Genomic DNA, 11382 nt, shown 5'->3' on the forward strand with positions numbered 1-11382 from the left:
ATTTTCTTCCCCCAACTCTCGTGTTTACAATCCCGCCAGAGCCAGTTTCTCTGTGACGCAGGCCCGTAGCCAGGAATTTTTAGTAGGGTGGCGAAGTCAATCCTAGAGGGGGCAAATTTTTAATATATTGTGTTGCATTGGAAGATGCCCCCCTCCCCCTCCTCCAAAAGTGATAAGTAACAGGAAAGGGATGATATCTTGAAACTCCAACGAACAAAAAAAGTTCGAGCAACATCAAATAACAATATTTCGATAATGACCTTTTCGGACTACCAAAGAATACAAAGATAAAGTTTAACATAAATAGGCTAATCGGGACTGTATCTACGTTATATTTACAGGTCAATAATGTTAATAGACGATTAATATGTACCAACAGCTTTGGGCTTCTCTGCAGAACTGATTAAGGAAGACGTTTATAAACCGTGCTTCATAATGTTTTCCTCTAGTTTCCAGTATGCAAGATTTTTACGCACAAAGGAATCTAACGAGAATCCAAGAACACCATTGTGTTGTGTTAGGCAACAAAAATAGAATTAATTAAATAATAATGGTTACATATTATCTACACTTTGATTAATTGTGTAAACATTTACATTTTTTTAGGCCTACTTGCTAAAACATTAAAATGGGTCCCTTACTCCACCATGGATTCTATTTGCTTCAAATGAAAGACTCTTGCATCACTTCAGACAATCTTTGCCTACGTTAACCATTTTGCAAAATATTGTGTTGACACCTGACAAACCAATAGGAATCCCTTGATTGATCAGCGACTTCTTGGATTACACTGTCATCATTAATATTTCATGTTTTATCAAGTTTTATCGAGGGAAATGCTGTATCCTCTTTACATTTTGAAAAATACCTTCCTTAATGACTATGGTACGAAACTGAAAGATATAAGGGGCCTCCTTCGCTTTACCCCATTTCCGCGGCACGAAGTGTCTGAGCAGCTTATCGTCACCACTTTTTGAGCAGAAGAGTACAAACCCCAAATATCAGGGATTTTTATTCTGATACTAATTTTTACCAGTCACACAATGGCTTAAGATATATGAATAAAATTAGGAGAATACACTACATAGCAGAAGAGTTGACATAATTATTTGTCAAAAAATTAGATTGTGCCTGAGGTAGGTTTAACAGACAACTTCTGCTACAAACACAATTTATTATTATAAATATAAGAAAATAAATAGAATGTAATTTGAGAGATTTTCAATCGTATTTATTTCACTGCAGCTTTTTTCTACTTGTCAATTTTCTTGAACCTATATTCATAAGGTGCCGCCTGATAACATTGACAACTTTCACAGTGTGTGCAGGACATCAAGGCAAGCAACTTTTCTCAGTCACTATTTGCGCCTCTAATTCATCTTTCGATGTTACAAGCAATCAAAATAGGCATCTTCTGTCCTTAATGGATGCAATCCCATTGTAAGCTTCGTAGTTGCAAATGTTATTTATTTTTACTGCCGTTTAAAATTCTGAGAGCAATATATAACATGCTATTGAAACGATATCATGCAAACAGTCAGGGTTAAAACTTAACTTTTCCTTTATAAAATGGATATCATAACACACACCTATGTTGCTTACCATATTTGATGCGTTTGCATAGAGAAATTATTCATAAGATTTGAAATTGATATTTACACTCCATAAGATGCTTATTGTAACCCTATCGAACTACAAATTTTATCGCTTTCTAACCGAAATAATAATTGTGAAACACTATCACATTTTCATCGTGTTTGATAATAATTTGAGCCAGTAAGCTGTCCTACATCTTTCACTAGCCGATCTACATGGTAGGATGGTTACATAACACACTGCGAAGCCAGGGATTCCAGGTTCGAGCCTGGGCATGAGTCTTCTTTGTGAGCAGAGGCGAAACCACAATTTTTTATCTGGAGAGGGGGGGCAAGTACCAGGACAAACGTGCCAATAATAATAATAATAGTAATATAGTGGTGGTAATGGTAGTAATAATAGTAGCATTACAAGACGTTATTATCGTCGTAAATCATGCAAAAGGAGATAGAAGTCAGTGCTAAAGCATTTGTGTTTGAACAAATTATTTGAAATATTTTTCCAACACGTTCAATTTCATATTAGCTAATAATGGAAAACAAGCACACAAACCGTATTTTTCAAGGACAGAATAATGACGAACATTATTATTTTGTACATATGACAAGTTTAACTTTCATGTATACAACATATATTTTAAATAGTGTTGCCCACGAGACGAGACTTCGGCCTGTCTCGTCTCGTGGAAATGCTGTGAAATGCTGTCTCGTCTCGAAAATATTCGTTTGTCAAAGGGGCACATGATCAATCTCGTCTCGTCTCGAATTTTTAAAAGCCTGTCCCGTCTCGTCCCGTGGGCAACACTAATTTTAAACATATGTAACATAGAGCGACTTAAAATAAGAAAACACATATGCAACATGTTAACGCTAAATTGTGTACGTATTCAAAGTTTCTTTAATATATATATATATATATATATATATAATTTAAATACATTACATGGTCAATTCATCCGCCAAATTGTCTCTCAAATGTGAACGCTCCATTTCCTCAAAAGAATTGTTCATGCATTTAAGCAGCAACAGTCTGAAATATATATCTGGCCTTACCTCTCTCTCGGGTAATTTAGAATGCATTACAGAAAATAATCATATTGGGATCGAAGCGAGCAGGAAAATCTTTAGTATCAAATATTTGCAAACTGAAAACAATATTTATTTAATAGGGCGCAACAAATTTCACGGGGAACATGGCATTCCCTTTAACATTTTTTTTTATTTAGATCGTTTTGGCTCCCAGGGCTGACTCCCGCCGCCCCCTAGCTATAGCTCTGAACGTGGGACTAAGAATAGGAGACATCGATCTTGCGAGCGAAGCGAGCAAGAAAATTTTACGAAATGTACTTTTATTTGTAAAAACAAATTGAAATCGAGGGAGCAATTGCCCCTCTTTGTCCCCTACAAGTGCCCTTAGCCGTCTGGAGGAAAATAGCAAGAAACACTTGAAAACTAATTCCAACTTGAGTATCCATTTTGTTCTACTATTCTTAGATTCTGCTAGTCATGTTTCTTTACTTCAATGTTTGCCCCCTCCCAGATTGGACTTATGTTCAAGATTGGGGGGGACAATGCCCCTAACCCCTGTGGTTGCAGCAGTGTTTGTGAGTGTCTCTTCATCAATTTTACGTCACTCCCTCTCTCTATCACATGAATCGCTATTACCAAAAGGTAGACTTGGGAAACAAAAAATTATGCTGTTCAAACTTCTTAGCAACACATGCAAGAAAAACATCCAAATACATTAGGCACTTTTAATACAAGACTACTCAAAATATCACAACTGTTCTACATACTGAAAATTGATAAATCATTTCCCGAAGTTTGAATCTGGAAGAGATTTTATTCCCTAAATCCTGATCCGACATTATACGGAATCCCACACACCTTCATAAATCAAAAAAGAAAGGTAAAGTGTTCCCCTGTGCATAGCACCGCGCCATGAAGGCGTATAGGGGGTGTGGGGGTAACGCCCCACACTTGCTTGATCCGGTCGTGAGTGGGGATGATGTGATCAGCATCACGCCCCTGACCGCCTTTACTCCCCAGGGTTTCCCCCAGGTACCCATGTTATTCGAAATCAATAAATGTCTTTGTTATATTGCTAGAGTAATACAGGATCAAATTGTAAAGATTAGTGAGAATTACAGGTAGATATGTATTCTGTATTTTTTACAGGGGGGGGGGCAGTTGCCCCTCTGCTCCCTATAGCTACAGACCTGCTGTGACGTCACCTACGTAGGTGAAACTTCTTCCGAGGGTCGCCATTTCAGCAACGAAAACATGTTGATTTGAAGAAGGGTAGTGTTGCCCACGGGACGAGACGGGACAGGCTTTTAAAAATTAGAGACGAGACGAGATTGACCATGTGTCATAAGACAAACGAATATTTTCGAGACGAGACAGCATTACGACGAGACTCCACGAGACGAGACAGACCAAAGTCTCGTCTCGTGGGCAACACTAAAGAAGGGGGGCGTATGTCAGGCTCACACAAAGCATTTGTGGGGGGGGGGCAGATTCGAAAGTGTTGAATGCTCAATTGATTGAATTAGGTTATTTACGTCGTTTTCTGCCACTTTGGCTAATCACGGCGATGAGGATGAGTGATGATATGATGAAATTCATATGAGAACATTCACGATGAACATCCATGCCCAGGCCGGGCATCGAAATACACGTAGAACGAAACAATTTAATAATGATTGACTACTATAAATGTGGAGCTGAAAAAAAGGAAGGTGTGGGCTGACATCTGATTGGTGTCGTTCTGTCCGAGTCACTAAATAGCTATCCAGGTTCTTTACTCTGGTAGTGAGAAATTGGAATTTCAATAATATTACATCCTTTGTAATGTGATAACTAGGGCTAGGATTTTGATGCAAATGCATATTTTTTTTGGTAAGGCAGAAACATTGCATAGTAGATAGGAACGTATTTTACCCGTAAGTGAATAAATGGGAACGCCATTGTTTGGGCATTTTTTTGCAATTCTTTGAACCTTTTTCAAGTAAATGTAATTTTTTAGACTTTTTAAACCGTTTGTCATTTTTCGGCCATTTTTTAAGTCATTTTATGAATTTTCTACATTTTGGTGAAAGAAGGGACATTTTACATGCAAATGTAACCCTTTGAAGGAGAGAGGTTCCCGACTCTCGTCTCATTGTCTTCAGCGCAGTTCTGAATGACTGTGTTTGAAGAAACAAAGACATTCTGTGCAGGATTGTTGACACAAGGTGTTGTATAACAATTCAGCTCAAACAATGTGATTTCCCCTATATCAGTAAATATATTGTCGCCAGACGGATTATTGTAAAAAAACAAAGGGTACAAAGTTTTGTGCTCTGTATCGGATATTTTGTCAGGGAGCAATTTGCACTCTATGGAATTGAAAGTGACTTAACAGGAAGTGATATTGTTCATTTCAAGTAAGCTACTCTTGTGTAGGTGGAAGTCGAGAAAAACATTTCCGTGTACAACGCTCTCTTGTCCAAAAATCGACAATCATTCGTTGTGTACTGCAACTCAGTACTTAAAGTGTAAAAGATGACAAAAAGTGAACTTTCTTACTTGTACTACCACCATACGCAATGAGCATGTGATAGATACTGTAACGTTGATTTGTAATTTGATAGAATTTGTGTTGATAGAAACTTTCTCTTGGTAGTTTATAAATTTGTTTTAAAAATCTTTCAGAATTTTTAGGTAATTTTTCTAAGTTTATAGGGCATTTTCATGCATGTATTAGGTCATAAATGCATTTACAATGTACTTAAACCTGAGTTGAAGAAATAAAGATGAATAAAAAATAATAGAAAAATTTGTATTTTAGGCAATATTATATAATATGGGCAGGCCCGTACCCAGGGGAGGGGCCACGGGGGGCATGCCCCTCCTCGAACTATGAAATATTTAAATGTGAACTTACAATAAGCTACGAAAAACGAACATCGACGATTTTTCAAATTTGTAAAATTCCAATTTTCTTCTTGCAAAAATGAATGTGTTTGTTGTGTAGAGAGGCAGACATCAGAAGTTTGCAGTCTGCAATATTGTGTATTTTTAGTTCTATTTTACAATCGTTGATGCAAGGGGGGATTCTCTTCGAGATTCAGACTTCGGGAAATGATTTCGCAATTTTCAATATCTAGAACAGTTGTGGCATTTTGAGTAGTGTTGTCTTAAAGTTCCCTAATGTGTTCCGATGTTTTTCTTTGATGTGTTGGTATGAACTTCGAACTCCTTAAATTTTTGATTCCCAAGTCTACCTTTTGGTAATATTGATTCATATCATATGAATCATATGGTAGAGAGAGGGAGTGGATATTTAATTTTTGTTACTTAGCTTTGCTTTTGTGCAACTTCTAGCTAATCGCAAAAATGAGTGATGACGTGAAATTGATAAAGAGACACTCACAAACAGTGCCACAAGTACAGGGGTGAAGGGGGCATTGTCCATCCCCCCTCCCCGACCTTGGATTGAGTTCATTCTAGGGGAAGCAAACATTGAGGAAGAAAGAAAAACAAGGACAAATGGATACTCAAGATGGAATTAGTTTTCACGTGTTCCATGCATTTATCTTTCAGACGGTCGAGGGCACTTGCAGGAGGGCACAGAGTGGAAATTGCCCCCTGGATTTCAAATATTATACAAATAAGAATACATTTCGTAAAATTTTCTTGATCGCTTCGCTCGCAATATCTTCGCACTTATAGTCCAAATTCAGAGCCATACCATGGGGCGGCGGGAGTCGACCTTGGGAGCCAAATGATCTATGTGGGGGAAAAAATGTTAAAGAGAATGCATGGAGCCCCGTAAAATTATTTGCACCCTTTTAATTAAATTTCTCTCTATGAAACTTCACATGAAATATTAATGATGCCACTGTAATCCAAGAAGTAACTGATCAATCAAGGGATTCCAATTTGTTTGTTGGGTGTCAAACACATGTATTTCAACAATAAAATAACAAAATTCACACAACATTTTGCAAAATGATTAACGTAACCAGGAGGCAAACATTGTCTGTTGTGATGCAAGAGTCTCTGCCCTTTGAAGGAAATAGAAACCGTGGTGGACTAAGGGACCCATGTTTTAGCAAGTAGAAAAAAAAATATTACAAAGTTTTACATAATTTATCATCGAAGTGTAGATAATATGTAACCATTATTATTTAATTAATTCGATTTTTCTTGCATAACACAACACAATGGTGTTGTTGGTTTCTCGTTAGATTCCTTTGTGAGTAAAAATCTTGCATACTGGAAACTAGTGGGAAACATTATGAAGCACGATTTATAAACGTCTTCCTTAATCAGTTCTGCAGAGAAGCCCAAAGCTGTTGGTACATATTAATCGTCTATTAACATTATTGACCTGTAAATATAACGTAGATACAGTCCCGATTAGCCTATTTATGTTAAACTTTATCTTTGTATTCTTTGGTAGTCCGAAAAGGTCATTATCGTAAAAATCTTGCATACTGGAAACTAGTGGGAAACATTATGAAGCACGATTTATAAAGGACTCCGTTAATCAGCTCTGCAGAGAGGCCCAAAGCTGGAGTTTTTCTGGCTTTGATTCTCGGGATGGGTTATCTAAGGTTGGTACTTTTCCGGCCTTGTGCCTCCAAGGTTCACCCACCTTTATATCAATGGGTACCCGAGAGTAAATCAACGTGGTAAAGGCTGCTGGAGCGTAGTGATCACATCACCTCCAAAATGATCGAGATCGAGAATGTGTGGGCCCCACCCTTGCATATGCCATCATGGCACGGTCATAGGAGCCGACTCCATGGGGCTTGGGGGGGGGGGGGGCTCGAGCCCCCCCCCCCCAATGTTAATGATATGGGGGAAGAGACCCTCAAATAATTTTGCTTAAGAGAATCTAATGTATTATTTTGCTTCTCTTGTAAAGTTTACTCTGAATTGTGCAACATGAACTTAACTTAAAATACACATTTGAAATGTTCTAGACCATCAAATTTGGGAGCTGAGACCGCTAAACCATCAACTTAGTGGGGGGGGGGCTATGAACGGAGACAGCAAAACACATGACTTATTACTATATACTAAGTATATAATTATGAGTATTGATAACATTTTTACTAAAAAGAGTTTCAAAATAACGAGGTGATATGACAATTATACCAGTATGTTTCTTGTTTAGTAAATTCCAAACAATTTGAGGTAGTAAACACGACTTTCAGGCAATATTGATATGTACGATATTTAGTTATCCTCGAAATCTGTTCCTCTAGTCCAAAGAATAAGGGGAAAATAATTCTAAAGTCTTTGAGTTTATTTAACACTGGCTTGCAGTAAAGTACGCAAGGAAAGCTTATGAAAAGTCTGTATTGCGAAAGCGGGAACGGCTATGATCAAAGGCATTATTGCTAAAGCACGGCGTGCTATGTGTTTATTTATTATTGCTATATTAAATTTAAAAAGTAAAATATTGTAGCAAGAACAAAAAAGTAAAACTATTTGCCTGCGATTTGTGTTAGCATTTATGTAAATAATTAAATAAAACTGTTAAATATTGTAAATATTCGCTATTTTTATGGGTACGTCAACACTAAGGTTCTTTGCACCCGTCACATGTCCTTTCTTTACAAGTCTGTTGCGGACATTAAAACACACCCATGCCCTCGCCGGGACTCGAATCCGACACCTCCGGATCTAAGCGAGTTGAGCCGATCACCCAACACGCTCGGCTACCGAGGCCGGCATAAAACTGTTATGTTGGCCTCTTAATGTAAATACATAGCCTACTTTTAAATAAAAATGTTAATTATTATCTAAAAAAACAAATGAGAAGACACACGTTTTTCATGTTACATTTCATTTGCATGAGGAATATAATAGCTGCTTAAATCTGCTATACGAAGATGTAATTTTTATTTTTAAAAAAGGGAGGGAGTGAGTCATTCATTCATTTATTTCAGTGATCAGAGCCACCCCAATAATTTTGACAAGTCGGCGCCCCTGGGCACGGTGTTATATGCACGGGAAAATTTACATTACCTTTACCTATGGAACTCACCAGAATACATGTTGCTAAATTCCACTGAGTCTATTTTTGCGTTCAAAAGTAAATTTTAAAAAATTGCAACGCATTAATCACTTCTAGGCTATTCAGAAAGCACTTCATCAACATTATTTACTGATGTAGATGTAGATTCAGTACCACTTGAGAGTTCACAAGGGGATACGAAATCAATACCGGGAAGAACGTTCGCAATAACGACGACCCAATGCAGCAAGGCAAGGAATTTTCACAATTCTGGCAAGAGTCACCGCGTGACTTTTTTTGGGGGGGCGGGGAACGGGAATGCAAAATTGAATTTTGCGGTGGCGGTAGCTTACATGGTTTAGACATATCGAAAGTTCTCAAACGACACTGTAAAGATTCGTGATAAACCTCCAATACCGCTCTCCAAATTTTCCATTATATAATCAAAGCTCAAGAATGGGTTTAAACTCGGTACACTTAGTACATTCCACTGATGTTCCTATTTCTGTACGCTTCCACGTGAACACATCACAGGAAGACAAGTTCTTCGAGCCGATGTGACGATGACGTCACAGAATTTTCAGACCGTGAGGGTTGACAAAATCCCATTCATTCTCTTTGCAAAAGGGGATGAGGCCTTGCTCGAAAAAGGTTTTATATCCCTGCAAAAGGGGACCTTCAGGCAGTGGGCAGAGAAGACAACGTAACTTGACTGCGGGACAGAAGTGATGTCTTCTTGGGAGGCATAGAGGACCAGTCGTCCTTGAGCGAGGGAAGGTTGGGGGAGAGACGGATCCATTGACCATAGTTTGATGTCGTGCGTCAACGATTTCTTTAAAAACAACCCGCAAACTCCGTGCTGTGACTTCCTGCGTGATGTAGGCTTTGTCTTGGTTGGGACCAGAGGCGCAAACACGAATTTTTGTCTGGGGGGGAGGCAAGTACCAGAATAATCGTACCAATAATAATAATAATAATAATAATAATAATAATAATAATAATAATAATAATAATGTTAATAATAATGTTGCTAATAATGTTATTGTAACATTATTATTATTATTATTATTGATTTACTTTATTTTACTTCTCTTCTTGTGCCGATCACCACTACTAGTTAGCAGTCTTAAAAATATTCCCGAATCAAACGATAGTATTATATACCGTGCGTCCATTTCGATCTGCAGCCGAGAGATCGGGAGAAGCGTGGCGGGCGGCACTGACGGAGATGCCGACATTTGCGGCCTGAAATGCCCGCTTATTTTTATGGACATATGCAGACATTTATATAAATATTGCAAAACGAGCACTAACCTGTGTTATAGGAGTATGGTTTTAATTTTAGTAGCTTAGTGACTGTATGTGCCGATGATTTTGACACGCCCACCTCTTGTGAAACACGGCGTAGAGGTTTGTTTGGAGAACGTTCTAACGCTGCACCAATATCATCGAGTTTTGCTTCGGTTAGAATCCGTCGTTTTTGCTTAGGTGTTTTAAAATTTAACGATACAGTTCCTCGTAATTTAAGGACAAGATGTCTAACCGTATCTTTGTGTTTAGTTGAAACGCATGGGAATTTCTGTACAAATTATCTACACACGTCTCGACACGAGTTTGTTTTCACGTAGGTACGTGTCATACATAAATAAATCTTTGTTCTAACGTGAATCTTGCGGCTGGCATTCCAATCGTCTCACTGACACGTCACACATACACACTACAATAACACAAACAAGTAACTGCAAGTAACCAAGAATAACACTCTTGCGCACAGTACGAAATTAACACGCTCTTGGTTTACATTGCTCGCCACTATATTTACAACTCTGTCTTCATCTAGTCGCGAAGGAACAAAAAACTCGAGCTCGGAGATTTCGGATTGCAAGGAAGCTCACGAACACTATTGACTTTTAACGGTTTCTTCTACAGCGTAATCTTGATACAGTGTTGCACATTCATAACCTCCAAACGATCCCCATCGGCACAAAACTCTTTCAAGGATATAAACTTAAGCAGGACGTTACTGGTCAAAACTATGATTAAAATGTTTTATTATCTGTGGCTCTTAACATCGTTTCTAAAGCGTATTTATTTGTGCATATAAGAGCAGAACTTGGATGAATTACAGAAGAACCTTTGCGTGTTATAGCACAGGTTAGTGATCGTTTTGCAATATTTATATAAATGTCTGCATATGTCTATAAAAATAAGCGGGCATTACAGGCCGCAAATGTCGGCATCTCCGTCAGCGCCGCCCGCCACGCTTCTCCCGATCTCTCGGCTGCAAATCGAAATGAACGCACTTGACATTAATTTTCTTGCTTTTATACAAATTTTGGAGATCTTCAGTACACGCAAGTTAGATAATAAATATATGATATTATATCTTTTTACATATTCATGTAATAATAAAAATGCAATATTATTAAATTTAAATATTTAATTAGTATTTAATTTAATTACAACTTAGTTATATTAATTTAAAGATTTACATTATTGTTGCTATTATTATTATTATTGAGACGGTTGGTTCAGATCCCCCTCCGAAAAAAATTCTAGATACATGCCTGAACGTGGACTACCTGTTGAGGCAGCATATGCGAATACGAATATGTTTGTCCTCTTCAACGCGTTGCGCTGGGAGGGGGGGGGTTTGGCAGAGGGTACGCCTAATCAGTGGCGAGCGTGTTGTGTGGTAGACTCTCGTCTCTGGGTTCCATTCGATTTTGGTTATTTAGCGTCGCTTTTTGCAACTATTGGCTAATCGCGAAG

The sequence above is a fragment of the Lepisma saccharinum genome, unplaced genomic scaffold (genome assembly GCF_977018435.1).
Source record: "Lepisma saccharinum unplaced genomic scaffold, izLepSacc3.1 HAP1_SCAFFOLD_453, whole genome shotgun sequence".
NCBI lineage: Eukaryota > Metazoa > Arthropoda > Insecta > Zygentoma > Lepismatidae > Lepisma > Lepisma saccharinum.